We start from the raw sequence: 14,245 nt of genomic DNA on the forward strand, positions 1-14,245 counted from the left end.
ACCCCCAATAATTATGTTAACAGGATGGCTATACCCCTAATTACTGATACTGACTCGTGGGCTTAGCGTTTTTGTTCCCGTACTCTTTGTCAGTAATAACCATGTTTATACAACTGCAATGCTTGTGTGTGTCTGAATAACACTGATTACTCGCTATGATTGATAGCTATACTTGTATCTCAGTACGGCAGCTAGCTGTGAGTACTTTGATTATCGGTATTTATTTGATAATCTGCTAGTTTAACACACACATGCACATGTTTTCTATTTGTATTTTGTCAAATGCCACTTTGAAGTTAAGTAGCTGTCTGAAGCACTAACTCAAAATCACACCTCCCCGTCGGGGAATTGAACCCCGGTCTCCCGCGTGACAGGCGGGGATACTCACCACTATACTAACGAGGACTGGCTCTGGTGCGGGACCTCGGTTGATCTCACACTGGTAATGTACTCCTGCTGTGCGCCAATTTAACACACCTTTGTATTTTTTTGATGATTTTGTCAAATGCCACTTTGAAGACAAGTAACTGTCTGGAGTACTTACATATAGAAAAAAAGGCACACTTCCCAGTCAGGGAACGGAACCCTGATGAACCATTGAACAATATTTTTCTTTTAGCGTACTGGTTCTTCCTTACATCCCTAAGCGGGGCAACTGTTTTGATTTCTCCTGCTAGTAGCTGCCTTAAGGTGTTGATTTTAATAGACATGTGCTGGTTGAATCTTTGAATTACTAGTCAATCGACCCTTGCCTGTTTGAGCACTCTTCTGGATCCTGACTCGGTACCACGTTACTGATTGGTTTTGACTCCGGCCTGTTTATCCTGGCTACGCTCCTGGCTCCTGATTCTGTTCTGCACTGTTTGACTGGTACTGATCCGGCCTGGTAATCCTGGCTGCGCCCCTGGTTCCTGAATTTGTTCTGCACTGACCAGTAATGTCCCTGCCTGTTCCACATCTGCGCTGTCTGTTCCCCGCCCATCCTGTAAACATTGCGGTTCCCTTGGCTTCCCAGAACTTCCCCCTTGGTCCTCTCACTTTAAGACCTGGCGGCATCTGCGCAGCAGAGGGCTCCTCCCGAAGCGAAAGGCGGTTGTGAGTGGCAGAAGGGAAGCGTGAGCCAGGGCCTTGTGGTTTTACATCTCGCTTTTGGGATACCGTACGTGACAGCCATATAAGTGCCAGTTCCTAGTTCAGGTCTTATGCAAGTGCTTAAAGTGGTAATCTTGAAGTTTAGTTCTGAAGAAAGCAAGGGGGAATTCTCTCTGGATGAATGCAGGAATGGCATTCCAAATGTAAGGCAAAGCAGCAAGACAGAAGGGTTTAAGGTCAGAAAGAGCAGTAGTAGCGGCGTGGTGCAAAGGAGTGGTAGCTCTGAGACGAGTGGAGGATTTGTCCAGGAACATATGGAGAGACAAGAGACGAGGTGTAGAGGAATGAAGAGGTTTCATTGTTGTGTAGAAGATTGCACTTTAAATTTTAAAAAGTGGCCCGTACGGGGATCGAACCCGCGACCTTGGCGTTATTCGCACCACGCTCTAACCAACTGAGCTAACCGGCCAAGTGGCACTAGCAGTTGGATTTTGCTTAGGTGATTTAAGGTTGCCTTGCTTATACTAGAGAAGATATGCTAGGAGTTTGCATCTCCTTTCATAAACGGTGATGTTTCTGAAGTCCCAGCACAAGAGGGGTCGCGGGCCGCCAGTTGGACAGCCCGATATGGGGTGAAGGGGACTACAAAATAAGCAAGTTATTATGGGGAAATGTATAGAGGAATCATATTTAAAGAGTATCATGTCATTGATTTGAAAAACATGAACATAAATTGTGTTTATGTTAGGTTTTTATAACTTCATAAGTCAAACAGTGGCTCTCCAAAATCATACTATCAATGGTCAAGCTGTTAACTTCAGTTTGGCTAGCTTCTGGAAATATAGTTGATCTTGCCTGAGATTTTCCCTCTGTGGGCAGATCCAACACTTTTCCTGATATAGTTTGAGTAGAGTGGGAAATCAGATTTTCCTTGGGCAGAAAGGCAGAATCTTCATGACTAAAGTGTGGTCAAACTTTATCTTTTGAATTATACACAGGAGTCGAAGCATTAATATACGCTATAAGCTGAAAGACCACACTATCAACTTCACTTCCAAGAAAGTTTCTTTGCGATGCTTAATGTTCAACTTGGCCATTGGGCCCATCGGGCATCTCGGTCAGGCAGGTTTCGATTTTCCAGACGGATCGAGGACTGCATCGGCTAGTTGTTCTCACTCCAACGGCTTATATTCTGGCTGTTTTATCACCGTTTGGCCCTAAGCCTGATGTTGCCCACCTACGGTGGACATATATGGGGAAAGATCCGCACGTTTGGTGACCTCGCCAAACAACTCGGAACTTATTGTGTACTGCCAACTGAAGGCGCTACGCAGCAAGTGTTTTGTGCGATCTAATGGTTACATGTGATCTATCTGTTTAGCAGGCATTAGAAACCAAAAGGAATTTAGTGCACATGCTGGGTGAAAGGAGGGAGTAAGTGGAAATAACTGACTACTTTGTGTTTTATTGAGGGTTACCTATCTGACGGAGGTAATCTACTTTATTAACTCAGCTGGTAGATAATGAGAATTCCACTTACCTTATTGTCGTCAATTCCACGTTGTATTATAATGTATTATTTGACTTGTACTAAGGATAATCTGGAAGTTTAACACACACACACACACACGCACATGTTTTGTTTGTTTTTTTGTTCTCAAATGCTACTTTGAAGTTAAGTAACTGTCTGAAGTACTTTTTTGTTAAAAGCACACCTCCCCGTCGGGGAATTGAACCCCGGTCTCCCGCGTGACAGGCGGGGATACTCACCACTATACTAACGAGGACTGGTTGAGGGGGCAGTTGTCGGATTATGTTACACCTGCAGTGTAGTCCTGCTGTGCACTCCTTTAGCAAACACATCTATATTTTTTATCATTTTGTCGAATGCCGCTTTGAAGACAAGTAATTGTCAGGAGTACTTACATATGAAAGCACATCCAGCAAATTCCAGCTTTGCTGCAGTCACCTGGAGGAGTTACACCTGACACACCTGTGGCTGATGCATTAAAATGAGTGCAGTTGTGTTTGCACTTTGGTGTGAATTGGATTGCGCTTGTAATTGTTTAAGTCCGGTTGATGCCATACTGCCCCTGGGCTGTCTTTCGGGTCTGTTGTTTATGAGCTATGTGTCAATCAGGCAGGTTTAAAAGTTTCATCTGCTGATGTATCATGTTGACATGGTACCTTGGTCGATAAAGACAGCTTCTCTTGACTTCATGCTATTGTCATCGTGGTTTCCAGATCCGCGGACTTATACTGGTACTGAAACAGTGGTGGAACTACAGAGAAGGCTGTGGCTGTGAGGGGGAGCGGTTCTGCTTTATCTGCAGGGGGCCCATGGGGGACTTATCCGGACTGAAGGAGCCAAATGGCAGTTATGCCACTGTACTAAAAAGTTCTGTACATTTTGTTGGTTGGTCTATGGCCATTATTTCATTTTAACCAGATCTCAACAAAGGTCACCATTTAAACATTTGTCTTCCTTCCCCTTTAAAACGATAGCTCATATAGGCAATATTGGGAATGATAACAAAGACGGTTCCCGCTCGAGCTCCTTCAGCCTATGCGCGCCTGTATTTTATAATGAGTCCTTTTTCTATGTTATCGCTACCCCAATAATTATGTTAACAGGATGGCTATACCCCTAATTACTGATACTGACTCGTGGGCTTAGCGTTTTTGTTCCCGTACTCTTTGTCAGTAATAACCATGTTTATACACCTGCAATGCTTGTGTGTGTCTGAATAACACTGATTACTCGCTATGATTGATAGCTATACTTGTATCTCAGTACGGCAGCTAGCTGTGAGTACTTTGATTATCGGTATTTATTTGATAATCTGCTAGTTTAACACACACATGCACATGTTTTCTATTTGTATTTTGTCAAATGCCACTTTGAAGTTAAGTAGCTGTCTGAAGCACTAATTCAAAATAACACCTCCCCGTCGGGGAATTGAACCCCGGTCTCCCGCGTGACAGGCGGGGATACTCACCACTATACTAACGAGGACTGGCGCTTGTGCGGGACCTCGGTTGATCTGACACTGGTAATGTACTCCTGCTGTGCGCTAATTTAACACACCTTTGTATTTTTTGAGGAATTTGTCAAATGCCACTTTGAAGACAAGTAACTGTCTGGAGTACTTACATATAGAAAAAAAGGCACACTTCCCAGTCGGGGAACTGACGAACCATTGAACAATATTTTTCTTTTAGCGTACTGGTTCTTCCTTACATCCCTAAGCGGGGCAACTGTTTTGATTTCTCCTGCTAGTAGCTGCCTTAAGGTGTTGATTTTAATAGACATGTGCTGGTTGAATCTTTGAATTACTAGTCAATCGACCCTTGCCTGTTTGAGCACTCTTCTGGATCCTGACTCGGTACCATGTTACTGATTGGTTTTGACTCCGGCCTGTTTATCCTGGCTACGCTCCTGGCTCCTGATTCTGTTCTGCACTGTTTGACTGGTACTGATCCGGCCTGGTAATCCTGGCTGCGCCCCTGGTTCCTGAATTTGTACTGCACTGACCAGTAATGTCCCTGCCTGTTCCACATTTGCGCTGTCTGTTCCCCGCCCTTCCTGTAAACATTGCGGTTCCCTTGGCTTCCCAGAACTTCCCCCTTGGTCCTCTCACTTTAAGACAACAGAGGGCTCCTCCCGAAGCGAAAGGCGGTTGTGAGTGGCAGAAGGTAAGCGTGAGCCAGGGCCTTGTGGTTTTACATCTCGCTTTTGGGATACCGTACGTGACAGCCATATAAGTGCCAGTTCCTAGTTCAGGTCTTATGCAAGTGCTTAAAGTGGTAATCTTGAAGTTTAGTTCTGAAGAAACCAAGGGGGAATTCTCTCTGGATGAATGCAGGAATGGCATTCCAAATGTAAGGCAAAGCAGCAAGACAGAAGGGTTTAAGGTCAGAAAGAGCAGTAGTAGCGGCGTGGTGCAAAGGAGTGATAGCTCTGAGACGAGTGGAGGATTTGGCCAGGAACATATGGAGAGACAAGAGACGAGGTGTAGAGGAATGAAGAGGTTTCATTGTTGTGTAGAAGATTGCACTTTAAATTTTAAAATGTGGCCCGTACGGGGATCGAACCCGCGACCTTGGCGTTATTAGCACCACGCTCTAACCAACTGAGCTAACCGGCCAAGTGGCACTGGTGGTTGAATTTTGCTTAGGTGATTTAAGGTTGCCTTGCTTATACTAGAGAAGATATGCTAGGAGTTTGCATCTCCTTTCATAAACGGTGAAGTTTCTGAAGTCCCAGCACAAGAGGGGTCGCGGGCCGCCAGTTGGACAGCCCGATATGGGGTGAAGGGGACTACAAAATAAGCAAGTTATTATGGGGAAATGTATCGAGGAATCATATTTAAAGAGTATCATGTCATTGATTTGAAAAACATGAACATAAATTGTGTTTATGTTAGGTTTTTATAACTTCATAAGTCAAACAGTGGCTCTCCAAAATCATACTATCAATGGTCAAGCTGTTAACTTCAGTTTGGCTAGCTTCTGGAAATATAGTTGATCTTGCCTGAGATTTTCCCTCTGTGGGCAGATCCAACACTTTTCCTGATATAGTTTGAGTAGAGTGGGAAATCAGATTTTCCTTGGGCAGAAAGGCAGAATCTTCATGACTAAAGTGTGGTCAAACTTTATCTTTTGAATTATACACAGGAGTCGAAGCATTAATATACGCTATAAGCTGAAAGACCACACTATCAACTTCACTTCCAAGAAAGTTTCTTTGCGATGCTTAATGTTCAACTTGGCCATTGGGCCCATCGGGCATCTCGGTCAGGCAGGTTTCGATTTTCCAGACGGATCGAGGACTGCATCGGCTAGTTGTTCTCACTCCAACGGCTTATATTCTGGCTGTTTTATCACCGTTTGGCCCTAAGCCTGATGTTGCCCACCTACGGTGGACATATATGGGGAAAGATCCGCACGTTTGGTGACCTCGCCAAACAACTCGGAACTTATTGTGTACTGCCAACTGAAGGCGCTACGCAGCAAGTGTTTTGTGCGATCTAATGGTTACATGTGATCTATCTGTTTAGCAGGCATTAGAAACCAAAAGGAATTTAGTGCACATGCTGGGTGAAAGGAGGGAGTAAGTGGAAATAACTGACTACTTTGTGTTTTATTGAGGGTTACCTATCTGACGGAGGTAATCTACTTTATTAACTCAGCTGGTAGATAATGAGAATTCCACTTACCTTATTGTCGTCAATTCCACGTTGTATTATAATGTATTATTTGACTTGTACTAAGGATAATCTGGAAGTTTAACACACACACACACACACGCACATGTTTTGTTTGTTTTTTTGTTCTCAAATGCTACTTTGAAGTTAAGTAACTGTCTGAAGTACTTTTTTGTTAAAAGCACACCTCCCCGTCGGGGAATTGAACCCCGGTCTCCCGCGTGACAGGCGGGGATACTCACCACTATACTAACAAGGACTGGTTGAGGGGGCGGTTGTCGGATTATGTTACACCTGCAGTGTAGTCCTGCTGTGCACTCCTTTAGCAACACATCTATATTTTTTATCATTTTGTCGAATGCCGCTTTGAAGACAAGTAATTGTCAGGAGTACTTACATATGAAAGCACATCCAGCAAATTCCAGCTTTGCTGCAGTCACCTGGAGGAGTTGCACCTGACACACCTGTGGCTGATGCATTAAATGAGTGCAGTTGTGTTTGCACTTTGGTGTGAATTGGATTGCGCTGGTAATTGTTTAAGTCCGGTTGATGCCATACTGCCCCTGGGCTGTCTTTCGGGTCTGTTGTTTATGAGCTATGTGTCAATCAGGCAGGTTTAAAAGTTTCATCTGCTGATGTATCATGTTGACATGGTACCTTGGTCGATAAAGACAGCTTCTCTTGACTTCATGCTATTGTCATCGTGGTTTCCAGATCCGCGGACTTATACTGGTACTGAAACAGTGGTGGAACTACAGAGAAGGCTGTGGCTGTGAGGGGGAGCGGTTCTGCTTTATCTGCAGGGGGCCCATGGGGGACTTATCCGGACTGAAGGAGCCAAATGGCAGTTATGCCACTGTACTAAAAAGTTCTGTACATTTTGTTGGTTGGTCTATGGCCATTATTTCATTTTAACCAGATCTCAACAAAGGTCACCATTTAAACATTTGTCTTCCTTCCCCTTTAAAACGATAGCTCATATAGGCAATATTGGGAATGATAACAAAGACGGTTCCCGCTCGAGCTCCTTCAGCCTATGCGCGCCTGTATTTTATAATGAGTCCTTTTTCTATGTTATCGCTACCCCAATAATTATGTTAACAGGATGGCTATACCCCTAATTACTGATACTGACTCGTGGGCTTAGCGTTTTTGTTCCCGTACTCTTTGTCAGTAATAACCATGTTTATACAACTGCAATGCTTGTGTGTGTCTGAATAACACTGATTACTCGCTATGATTGATAGCTATACTTGTATCTCAGTACGGCAGCTAGCTGTGAGTACTTTGATTATCGGTATTTATTTGATAATCTGCTAGTTTAACCCTTTCCCTGCCAGCCGTTTTGTCCTAGATGCGAACATCTACTGCCAAACAGTTTTTAGATATTTTGCACTCTTTCACTTTAAGGGCCTTTCCTGGGGTGGTCTTTTAGTTAACCCAGGAAAACAATATATTGTTTTTTTCAGGACAACCTGAACTTTCACAATATGCAAGAATTTTGGTGTAATTCTACTTCTGTAAAAAAAATATTGGATTCTAAGTGTCAAATAAAATGAAAAAAATCATGTTTCACGAAGAACAATCACATATATCAGAAACATCATTCATTTTATGTACGAGAACACAGCCGATTTAGAAAGGTCTATGTCTCCTGAACGCGACAATACCAAATACATATAGTTTTATGGAGATTTCTCACTTGTATAGCTCAAAATCTACAAGCAGTACACAACCAAATTTACAAAGCAACGCTCCCCAAACGGCATACTTTTGATTTCAAGGCCAAACATTCCGCTAACAGTAGGTTTACCCTAGAAAACTACCCATTACTAGAAAGAACAGATTCTGGTGAATCAAAAATGGGTAGAAATATCTTTGTACTCCAAACTACCAAGTTGCAATTGTTTCCTAAAGTTATAATGTTTTATAGAAATTGGTGAATTTTTTGAAAAATGACCTCAAAGCTTCCGCTCTACAGCAACATATCTCCCACACAGCATTAGGTATCAATGTAAAACACCCCAAATATAAAATCCTGGGTCCACTGAACAGTTTGATGCCCAATATGAATAGATGTACCCAAGCACGTGGCAAAGGGGGCCCCAAAAGGAAGACCCCCCGTTTGTTCTGTCATTTCAGATACTGCAAAATCAACACATTTACATAGTTTTGGGGGGCGGCAAAGGTAGAAAAAAGTACGTTCACCCAAGAAAACCATATATTTTTGGAAAGTACACATTCCCCTGAATCCAAATTGGGTATGCATGTCTTTCTACACCAAAGTACCAAGCCGCAAACCATTCCTAAATTTGGTGATTTTGGCGACATTTCCAAAAATCACCTAAAAATTTCTACCCTGCAGCATCGTATTACCCACATACTTTTAGGTATCAAGAGAAATCACCCCAAATATGAAAGCCTAGGGTCCTCTGAACAGTTTGATGCCCAATATGTATAGGTGTACCCAAGCAAGTGGCATATAGGGGCCTGAAAAGGAAGACCCCCATATGGTCTGTCATTTCAGATACTTCAAAATCAACACATTTACATCGTTTTGAGGGGGGCAAATGTAGAAAAAAGTAAGTTCACCCCAGAAAACCATATATTTTCGGAAAGTTCACATTGCCATGAATCTAAATTGGGTATGCATGTCTTTGTACTCCAAAGTACCAAGCCGCAAATCATTCCTAAATTTGGTGATTTTGGTGACATTTCCAAAAATCACTTAAAAATGTCTACCCTGCAGCATCGTATTTCCCACATACTTTTCGGTATCAAGAGAAATCACCACAAATATGAAAGCCTAGGGTCCTCTGAACAGTTTGATGCCCAATATATATAGGTGTACCCAAGCACGTGGCATATAGGGGCCCCAAAAGGAAGACCCCCCTATGGTCTGTCATTTCCGGTACTGCAAAATCAACACATTTACATCGTTTTGAGGGGGGAAAATGTAGAAAAAAGTAAGTTCACCCCAGAAAACCATATATTTTCAGAAAGAACACATTGCCACGAATCTAAATTGGGTATGCATGCCTTTGTACTCCAAAGTACCAAGCCGCAAATCATTCCTAAATCTGGTAATTTTGGTGACATTTCCAAAAATCACCTCGAAATGTCTACCCTGCAGCATCGTATTAGCCACATACTTTTAGGTATCAAGAGAAATCACCCCAAATATGAAAGCCTAGGGTCCTCTGAACAGTTTGATGCCCAATATATATAGGTGTACCCAAGCACGTGGCATATAGGGGCCCCAAAAGGAAGACCCCCATATGGTCTGTCATTTCAGGTACTGCAAAATCAACACATTTACATCGTTTTGGGGGGCGGCAAAGATAGAAAAAGTACGTTCACCCCAGAAAACCATATATTTTTGGAAAGTACGCATTCCCCTGAATCCAAATTGGGTATGCATGTCTTTCTACGCCAAAGTACCAAGCCGCAAACCATTCCTAAATTTGGTGATTTTGGTGACATTTCCAAAAATCACCTCAAAATATCTACCCTGCAGCATCGTATTACCCACATACTTTTAGGTATCAAGAGAAATCACCCCAAATATGAAAGCCAAGGGTCCTCTGAACAGTTTGACGCCCAATATATATCGGTGTACCCAAGCACGTGGCATATAGGGGCCCCAAAAGGAAGACCCTCATATAGTCTGTCATTTCAGGTACTGCAAAATCAACACATTTACATCGTTTTGGGGGGGGGGGGCAAAAGTAGAAAACAGTAAGTTCACCCAAGAAAACCATATATTTTCGGAAAGTACACATTCCAACAAATCCAAATTGGGTATGCATGTCTTTCTACGCCAAAGTACCAAGCCGCAAATTATTCCTAAATTTGGTGATTTTGGTGACATTTCCAAAAATCACCTCAAAATAACTACCCTGCAGCATCGTATTAGCCACATACTTTTAGGTATCAAGAGAAATCACCCCAAATATAAAAGCCTAGGGTCCTCTGAACAGTTTGATGCCCAATATGTATAGGTGTACCCAAGCACGTGGCATACAGGGGCCCCAAAAGGAAGACCCCCATATATTCTGTCATTTCAGGTACTGCAAAATCAACACATTTACATTGTTTTGGGGGGGGGGGCAAAGGTAGAAAACAGTAAGTTCACCCCAGAAAACCATATATTTTCGGAAAGAACACATTCCCACGAATCCAAATTGGGTATGCATGTCTTTCTACACCAAAGTACCAAGCCGCAAACCATTCCTAAATTTGGTGATTTTGGTGACATTTCCAAAAATCACCTCAAAATATCTACCCTGCAGCATCGTATTAGCCACATACTTTTAGGTATCAAGAGAAATCACCCCAAATATGAAAGCCTAGGGTCCTCTGAACAGTTTGATGCCCAATATGTATAGGTGTACCCAAGCATGTGGCATATAGGGGCCCCAAAAGGAAGACCCCCATATGGTCTGTCATTTCAGGTACTGCAAAATCAACACATATACATAGTTTTGGGGGGAGCAAAGGTAGAAAAAAGTACATTCACCCCAGAAAACCATATATTTTCGGAAAGTACACATTCCTGCGAATCCAAATTGCGTATGCATGTCCTTGTACTCCAAAGTACCAAGCCGCAAGCCTTTCCTAAATTTGGCGATAAAAGCAACAGTTTTTACATTTTTGAAAATTGCCTATAAATATTGCAATTGGCCGAATTTATCTCACCCAATTTCTTACATACAATTCTAAAACACCATAAATACTGATGCCAAGGGTCAACTGAACCGTTTGATGCCCAATATGCATTGATATACCAAGGCAGCTGGCATGTGCGGACCCCAAATGAAAATAGTGCATATGATTTTTCTCCGCTGCCGATTCGCCTTCTGTGAACATAGACCCTTGACTTCATATTATGTGCCTCAAGACCCCCCTAACAGCAAAGACCCCCCCAAAACCATATATTTTTGGAAAGTAAACATTCTGACGAATCCAAAAAAGACGTCTTTCTACACCAAACTGCAAAGCTTTTCTAAACGCAGAGGTTTTTACATTTCTGAAAATCGCCTAAAATTGTTGCAGTTTGCCGCATTTATCGCACACAATGTTTTACGTATAAAGAAAAATCACCCTAAATATGGACGTCAGAGGTCTACTAAATAGTTTGATGCCCAATATGCATAGATTTACCAAAGTATGTGGCGTGTATGGACCCCAAATGAAAAACATGCCTATGAATTTTCACGCTAGCCAACTAAGCTGCAGAAAAGAGAGCCCCAACTGTGCGTTATGTGCCATAAGACCCCAAAACTGTAAAAAGACCCCCAGAAACCCATATATTTTTTGAAAGCATATATTCTGGCGAATCAAACTAAGTAAAATAAATCTTTCTATACCAAAGCACCAAACAGCAAAACTATACTAAAGATACATAAGGAACAATAATGCAAGGATAAAATTGCAATAAAACCACAAAAATAGCGTAAATCAATGAAATAACAAAATAATTGATCCGACAGCGTAATTAGTGTCCGAAATCGATTATCCAATAGTCACGCTGTCAAAATAACATGCTTTTAGGCAAAACAAACAGTACAATGAATAAGTAAAAAAAAACACCTGTTTGTGAGTTTTTGTGTATACATATTTGTGCACTAATAAAAGTTGTCTGAGTGTGCAAATACATGTAATTAAGTGTAAATAAGTGTACAAAATCGACCAAGTGTGCTAAAATAAAAAAATAAAAAATACAAATTTTTACTAAAATGTTTATGTAAGTGTATAAATGTACTGTAGGTATGTGTAAGTGCAGGTAAGTGTGTAAAAAAACGTGCACTTAGTGTGTAAAAAAACGTGTAGCAGGAGGATCGCTGGAAACGAAGGAGGACTCCTGGCAGCGTGTCTGCAGAGTTACTGCGCAGCAGGAAGTGAGTGGGCGGGTGGTGCGACGAGGAGGCGGTAAACCAGCAGCAGCAGCGCTTACATTGCGCTTCTGCTACTTTGAAGTCGGATCTGCGACAATCGCGTCGCAAATCCGTCTTGACAGCCCCCCAGCCACGTTGCCCAGGGGGCTGTCTACCCTCCTGACTCTCTGTTGAGGCGGCAAAAGCCGCCGATGCAGAGAGAAAGGCTCAGCTGCAATAAAACGTACGAGGTACGTTCTTGGCAGCCTTAGCCCTGAACCGCCAGCACGTACGCCGTACGTGCTTGGTGGTTAAAGGGTTAACACACACACATGCACATGTTTTCTATTTGTATTTTGTCAAATGCCACTTTGAAGTTAAGTAGCTGTCTGAAACACTAATTCAAAATCACACCTCCCCGTCGGGGAATTGAACCCCGGTCTCCCGCGTGACAGGCGGGGATACTCACCGCTATACTAACGAGGACTGGCTCTGGTGCTGGATCTCGGTTAATCTCACACTGGTAATGTACTCCTGCTGTGCGCTAATTTAACACACCTTTGTATTTTTTGATGATTTTGTCAAATGCCACTTTGAAGACAAGTAACTGTCTGGAGTACTTACATATAGAAAAAAAGCACACTTCCCAGTCGGGGAACGGAACCCTGACGAACCATTGAACAATATTTTTCTTTTAGCGTACTGGTTCTTCCTTACATCCCTAAGCGGGGCAACTGTTTTGATTTCTCCTGCTAGTAGCTGCCTTAAGGTGTTGATTTTAATAGACATGTGCTGGTTGAATCTTTGAATTACTAGTCAATTGACCCTTGCCTGTTTGAGCACTCTTCTGGATCCTGACTTGGTACCATGTTACTGATTGGTTTTGACTCCGGCCTGTTTATCCTGGCTACGCTCCTGGCTCCTGATTCTGTTCTGCACTGTTTGACTGGTACTAATCCGGCCTGGTAATCCTGGCTGCGCCCCTGGTTCCTGAATTTGTACTGCACTGATCAGTAATGTCCCTGCCTGTTCCACATCTGCGCTGTCTGTTCCCCGCCCTTCCTGTAAACATTGCGGTTCCCTTGGCTTCCCAGAACTTCCCCCTTGGTCCTCTCACTTTAAGACCTGGTGGCATCTGCGCAGCAGAGGACTCCTCCCGAAGCGAAAGGCAGTTGTGAGTGGCAGAAGGGAAGCATGAGCCAGGGCCTTGTGGTTTTACATCTCACTTTTTGAATACCGTACGTGGCAGCCATATAAGTGTCACTTCCTAGTTCAGGTCTTATGCAAGTGCTTAAAGTGGTAATCTTGAAGTTTAGTTCTGAAGAAACCAAGGGGGAATTCTCTCTGGATGAATTCAGGAATGGCATTCCAAATGTAAGGCAAAGCAGCAAGACAGAAGGGTTTAAGGTCAGAAAGAGCAGTAGTAGCGGGGTGGTGCAAAGGAGTCGAGGTGTAGAGGAATGAAGAGGTTTCATTGTTGTATAGAACATTGCACTTTAAATTTTAAAATGTGGATCAAACGGGGATCGAACCCGCGACCTTGGCGTTATTAGCACCACGCTCCAACCAACTGAGCTAACCGGCCAATTGGCACTGGCGGTTGGATTTTGCTTAGGTGATTTAAGGTTGCCTTGCTTATACTAGAGAAGATATGCTAGGAGTTTGCATCTCCTTTCATAAACTGTGATGTTTCTGATGTCCCAGCACAAGAGGGGTCACGGGCCGCCAGTTGGACAGCCCGATATGGGGTGAAGGGGACTACAAAATAAGCAAGTTATTATGGGGAAATGTATCGAGGAATCATATTTAAAGAGTATCATGTAATTGATTTGAAAAACATGAAAATAAATTGTGTCTATGTTAGGTTTTTATAACTTCATAAGTCAAACAGTGGCTCTCCAAAATCATACTATCAATGGTCAAGCTGTTAACTTCAGTTTGGCTAGCTTCTGGAAATATAGTTGATCTTGCCTGAGATTTTCCCTCTGTGGGCAGATCCAACACTTTTCCTGATATAGTTTGAGTAGAGTGGGAAATCAGATTTTCCTTGGGCAGAAAGGCAGAATCTTC

General features: G+C 42.8%; 1 long non-coding RNA gene and 8 other non-coding genes across 9 annotated transcripts; all 9 read right to left on the reverse strand.

Annotated features, from left to right (window-relative positions):
* Positions 1 to 260: 260 nt before the first annotated feature.
* Positions 261 to 3,053, reverse strand: LOC121402166. The gene is made up of 2 exons (XR_005966641.1): positions 2,808 to 3,053; positions 261 to 333 (listed from the first exon to the last, which is right to left on the reverse strand). It is a non-coding gene; the product is annotated as an uncharacterized LOC121402166 (long non-coding RNA).
* trnad-guc lies at positions 334 to 405 on the reverse strand. Its single transcript has one exon. It is a non-coding gene; the product is annotated as a tRNA-Asp (tRNA).
* trnai-aau lies at positions 1,488 to 1,561 on the reverse strand. Its single transcript has one exon. It is a non-coding gene; the product is annotated as a tRNA-Ile (tRNA).
* Positions 2,808 to 2,879, reverse strand: trnad-guc. Its single transcript has one exon. It is a non-coding gene; the product is annotated as a tRNA-Asp (tRNA).
* Positions 3,054 to 4,036: 983 nt separating the features above from the next.
* Positions 4,037 to 4,108, reverse strand: trnad-guc. The gene has a single exon. It is a non-coding gene; the product is annotated as a tRNA-Asp (tRNA).
* A 1,058-nt stretch (positions 4,109 to 5,166) lies between these two features.
* On the reverse strand, positions 5,167 to 5,240 carry trnai-aau. The gene has a single exon. It is a non-coding gene; the product is annotated as a tRNA-Ile (tRNA).
* Positions 5,241 to 6,486: 1,246 nt separating this feature from the next.
* On the reverse strand, positions 6,487 to 6,558 carry trnad-guc. The gene has a single exon. It is a non-coding gene; the product is annotated as a tRNA-Asp (tRNA).
* Positions 6,559 to 12,589: 6,031 nt separating this feature from the next.
* trnad-guc lies at positions 12,590 to 12,661 on the reverse strand. Its single transcript has one exon. It is a non-coding gene; the product is annotated as a tRNA-Asp (tRNA).
* Positions 12,662 to 13,686: 1,025 nt separating this feature from the next.
* Positions 13,687 to 13,756, reverse strand: trnai-aau. Its single transcript has one exon. It is a non-coding gene; the product is annotated as a tRNA-Ile (tRNA).
* Positions 13,757 to 14,245: the final 489 nt, after the last annotated feature.

This window comes from Xenopus laevis, chromosome 3S (assembly GCF_017654675.1).
Source record: "Xenopus laevis strain J_2021 chromosome 3S, Xenopus_laevis_v10.1, whole genome shotgun sequence".
Taxonomy (NCBI): Eukaryota; Metazoa; Chordata; class Amphibia; order Anura; family Pipidae; genus Xenopus; species Xenopus laevis.